General features: G+C 53.9%; 3 non-coding genes across 3 annotated transcripts in view; all 3 read left to right on the top strand.

The window, feature by feature from the left end:
- Positions 1-1026: 1026 nt before the first annotated feature.
- LOC138943960 (small subunit ribosomal RNA) lies at positions 1027-2947 on the top strand. The gene has a single exon (XR_011448602.1). It is a non-coding gene; the product is annotated as a small subunit ribosomal RNA (ribosomal RNA).
- Positions 2948-3793: 846 nt separating this feature from the next.
- On the top strand, positions 3794-3948 carry LOC138943969 (5.8S ribosomal RNA). Its single transcript, XR_011448607.1, has one exon. It is a non-coding gene; the product is annotated as a 5.8S ribosomal RNA (ribosomal RNA).
- Positions 3949-4880: 932 nt separating this feature from the next.
- The window catches only part of LOC138943963 (large subunit ribosomal RNA), a 4172-nt gene continuing 4052 nt past the window's right edge, over positions 4881-5000 (top strand). Inside the window, exon 1 of the ribosomal RNA XR_011448605.1 lies at positions 4881-5000. This exon is cut by the window's right edge and continues 4052 nt beyond it. This is a non-coding gene — a ribosomal RNA (large subunit ribosomal RNA).

The following is a 5000-nucleotide window of genomic DNA, read 5'->3' as shown; positions in this document are numbered from 1 at the left end:
CTCGGTTGGGTATTATAAGAGGTACGTCGCGCTCGGCGCGTCGGACCGAACCGAATCGGACGAACGGGCGGTTGCGCGTTCTTCGCGCGGCTCGCACGATTCTTGCGTTCTTGTCTTTTCGAGAACGTTTAAAACGAACGATACAGGAGAGATTTATTATTGTTTAAGAGGAGAGAAGAAAACACAAACGGCGATTTGTGTTGTGCTTTATCGGACAGAGTCCGAGTAAAACGTCTCTATGAGGGAAGAGACTATTGTATTTACGCTCTCGTCGACAAAATTTCGACGAGCTCGAGCTCGCGCTCGCTAAGCAAAAAGCCGTGTCGTCGCCGACCGCCTGGCCGTCCGGTTGGGTATTATAAGAGGGTACGACGTGTCGCGCTTCGGCGCTTATTCTATGCACACACTTTTATTACGAGCACAGCATTGCCACGAGTCGGTGTCGCAAGACCGAATGGCTCTTATGTGGCGCGCACGCATCTAGTGTGTTGGCCGCGCGATTCCCTCTCGTCTTGGACGCAGCAGCGGAATCGTCGCGCTTACCGAACGTTTACTCCACGGATACGAGTGGCGTGGAAGGACGGATTACAACGTTCTTCCCGCACGCTTTGTACGCCGTAGCGAAATATAAGTGCGTGCTAAAAGCACGATAGCACATTTATCCTCGACGTCTAAGCATCGGCATCGTCGATCTAGCGTCAGGGTAAATCGCGCGGTCCTCGCGATCGCGCGTTTACATTGGGAGAATGAGAATGAGTATGATCTTTTTATAATACACAATATAAAATGGAGAATGATCTTGAAGTAAGAGAGGAGGAGGTTTATTATATACACGGACCGCCTCGCTCCTCTCACGAAGACGAGACGCACGCATAAAGTGTGTTGCGTAATAAGTAAGTAAGTAGATAGAGAGTGTCGCCGACCGGCTAATAAAGACCGGCGGCGCGAGAAGTAAGAGCTTAATAGCGACGGGCCTTCGGGCTCGCTCGCGAGTTACCGCTCCACGCGAGTAACCGAACACGAAGCTCCCTGGTTGATCCTGCCAGTAGTCATATGCTTGTCTCAAAGATTAAGCCATGCATGTCTCAGTGCATGCCGAATTAAGGTGAAACCGCGAATGGCTCATTAAATCAGTTATGGTTCATTAGATTGTACCCACATTTACTTGGATAACTGTGGTAATTCTAGAGCTAATACATGCAAAACAGAGTCCCGACCAGTGATGGAAGGGACGCTTTTATTAGATCAAAACCAATCGGTGGCGGGCGGTTCGCCGTTCGTCCACCGTTTATTTTGGTGACTCTGAATAACTTTGTGCTGATCGCACGGTCCTAGCACCGGCGACGCATCTTTCAAATGTCTGCCTTATCAACTGTCGATGGTAGGTTCTGCGCCTACCATGGTTGTAACGGGTAACGGGGAATCAGGGTTCGATTCCGGAGAGGGAGCCTGAGAAACGGCTACCACATCCAAGGAAGGCAGCAGGCGCGCAAATTACCCACTCCCGGCACGGGGAGGTAGTGACGAAAAATAACGATACGGGACTCATCCGAGGCCCCGTAATCGGAATGAGTACACTTTAAATCCTTTAACGAGGATCCATTGGAGGGCAAGTCTGGTGCCAGCAGCCGCGGTAATTCCAGCTCCAATAGCGTATATTAAAGTTGTTGCGGTTAAAAAGCTCGTAGTTGAATCTGTGTCGCACACCGTCGGTTCACCGCTCGCGGTGTTTAACTGGCGTGATGTGGGACGTCCTACCGGTGGGCTTAGCCTCGCGAGGGGCGGCCCAACTAATATCCCGTCGCGGTGCTCTTTACTGAGTGTCGAGTCGGGCCGGTACGTTTACTTTGAACAAATTAGAGTGCTTAAAGCAGGCTACCTTCGCCTGAATACTGCGTGCATGGAATAATGGAATAGGACCTCGGTTCTATTTTGTTGGTTTTCGGAACCCCGAGGTAATGATTAATAGGGACAGATGGGGGCATTCGTATTGCGACGTTAGAGGTGAAATTCTTGGATCGTCGCAAGACGGACAGAAGCGAAAGCATTTGCCAAAAATGTTTTCATTAATCAAGAACGAAAGTTAGAGGTTCGAAGGCGATCAGATACCGCCCTAGTTCTAACCATAAACGATGCCAGCTAGCGATCCGCCGAAGTTCCTCCGATGACTCGGCGGGCAGCTTCCGGGAAACCAAAGCTTTTGGGTTCCGGGGGAAGTATGGTTGCAAAGCTGAAACTTAAAGGAATTGACGGAAGGGCACCACCAGGAGTGGAGCCTGCGGCTTAATTTGACTCAACACGGGAAACCTCACCAGGCCCAGACACCGGAAGGATTGACAGATTGATAGCTCTTTCTTGATTCGGTGGGTGGTGGTGCATGGCCGTTCTTAGTTGGTGGAGCGATTTGTCTGGTTAATTCCGATAACGAACGAGACTCTAGCCTGCTAAATAGGCGTACCTTATGGTATCGCGAAGGCCCCCGGCTTCGGCTGGCGGGTTTTTACTACCAACGTACAAACAAATCTTCTTAGAGGGACAGGCGGCTTCTAGCCGCACGAGATTGAGCAATAACAGGTCTGTGATGCCCTTAGATGTTCTGGGCCGCACGCGCGCTACACTGAAGGAATCAGCGTGTGTTCCCTGGCCGAAAGGCCCGGGTAACCCGCTGAACCTCCTTCGTGCTAGGGATTGGGGCTTGCAATTGTTCCCCATGAACGAGGAATTCCCAGTAAGCGCGAGTCATAAGCTCGCGTTGATTACGTCCCTGCCCTTTGTACACACCGCCCGTCGCTACTACCGATTGAATGATTTAGTGAGGTCTTCGGACTGGTGCGCGGCAATGTCTCGGCATTGCCGATGTTGCCGGGAAGATGACCAAACTTGATCATTTAGAGGAAGTAAAAGTCGTAACAAGGTTTCCGTAGGTGAACCTGCGGAAGGATCATTAACGTTCCGGAGGTCCTGCTCTGCGTCTCGAGTCTTTTGGACGCGCGCTCGCAGCAGTCGGCGACTGAATGGACAAAGAAAACAGATACGAAAGTAAAATGGAATTGACGGATTATATCCCGCATGTACTAATACGACGACGCGCGTCGAACGCCGCGCGCCTCTGCGACGACCCGAGAGAGAAAGGGAAGCCAGCAGCAGAGCGCCGTCGGCCTTTTTCGGTGCGGTCGGCGTCGTGCGAGCGGGATGGAGGAGGAGAGGATTATCCGAGACTCTCTCCTTAAGCTTCGTAGCCGCAACCGGCGTCGCGTCGCGTCGCGCGCGACCCGTTGAGGCTCGTTGCGCAAATTGCGAAATTACATGAATGCGATTCGGAGCAGAAGACGCTTTCCCGATCGCGCTCTTGCCAAGCGCAGAGTTACGATCCGGCGTTAGCGCGTACCGGTGGTAACCTACGCCCGTCCGTGCGTCCGCAACGCTCGTGAACGCGCCCCTCCCCGCACCGGGGCAGCGGTCAGCGTGTTTGTACGCGAGCGCGCGGCTATCGGACGAACGGGCGAGAGGACGGATCACACCCGATCAAGTCCGACGGTTTCTTCAAAGAACATTCCGCCCCGGCTCTTCCAAATATATATATTATTATATTATATGTACGGGGAAGAGACGCTCCGATCGCGAAACAACTTTTGTGCCGTAGCCTCCCCAGCGGTGGCGGCGGTCCGCGCGCGTGCTCGGACGCGCGCGGCCAGGCTGATCGAAGGGCCAACGATTTTATCTCTCTCTCTTCGGAGAGGAGACTAAGATGGATGAACGAAGCGTTCGTTGAACGCAAGAATTGCAAAACGATTACCCTGAACGGTGGATCACTTGGCTCGTGGGTCGATGAAGAACGCAGCTAATTGCGCGTCAACTTGTGAACTGCAGGACACATGAACATCGACATTTCGAACGCACATTGCGGTCCACGGATACAATTCCCGGACCACGCCTGGCTGAGGGTCGTTTTAGTACCTCGAAACTGCTTGCGCCTTTGCGCGCCGGGCCACCGTGCCCGTTCGCGCAAACGGTGTACGAGCGATAGTTGGACGTTCGCCCGAGACGAGCCGTCCCGAGAGGCGGCCCCTTGGCGTCGTCTGAAATAACACCGAGGAAAAGGAAGAGTGAGAGCAGCGTACGCACACACGCAGTAAGTAAAGATAGGGAGCCTGCGCGCGCGCGCCCGGAAACTGTCGAAGGAGAGAGGGAGTAGAAGACACGCGCACACACGTTGCGTTATCCCTCTCGCGGTCTCCCGGTGCGCCAGCGCGCGCTCGCGCCTCTTACGCGCGAGTCTTGGTGCGCGCCACCTTCCGCGCAAACGGTAGGAGAGAACCGCGGCGCGTCGTCGCCCGGCGGTACGCGGAGAGAAAAGAGCGAGAGAGCCCTCCTTAACGCGGGTGAATCGCGAGCCGACCGCTTGTCCGAGTCCACGAAATTCTCGAAAACGAATATAGGGGACCGGCACGCGTCGTCGTGTACTCGTCGAATCCGATTCGCCCCGTCGTATCCCATATCCGTGCATAACACACGATATGCGGAGAGAAAATTTGAAGGATGTGGGTGATAGAGATGTACGTGTACGCGCACACTCGCTCGCAATGTATCTCGCGTCCCCGGCGATCGAAGATGATGCGATCCGCGCCGATCTTATTCGTTGTTTGCAAGCAGACAACTCGAACGAGATTCGATCGGCTTACATTTCCTCCTATTAGCGGCTGCGAGCCGCGCGTGGAAGAATCGTTGTCACAAACAACACGTCTCCTCGCCACTCCTCCGAGTACAATGCGAAGCCGCTGTGCCGGCGCTGCCGCTCTCCCGACGCTCGCTCTCTAAGTGAGAAAAGAGCCGGCGGAGGAGGCGGCGCGGCCACGGTTATCGAAAACTAAACTCTTTGACGACCTCAGAGCAGGCGAGATTACCCGCTGAATTTAAGCATATTATTAAGCGGAGGAAAAGAAACTAACTAGGATTTCCTTAGTAGCGGCGAGCGAACAGGAAAGAGCCCAGCACCGAAT

This window comes from Polyergus mexicanus, unplaced genomic scaffold (genome assembly GCF_030449975.1).
Source record: "Polyergus mexicanus isolate NDT 795.1 unplaced genomic scaffold, iyPolMexi1.0 SCAF_66, whole genome shotgun sequence".
NCBI lineage: Eukaryota > Metazoa > Arthropoda > Insecta > Hymenoptera > Formicidae > Polyergus > Polyergus mexicanus.
The sequence above is the reverse complement of the archived record's forward strand: the minus strand, read 5'-3'. Positions and strand labels throughout refer to the sequence as shown.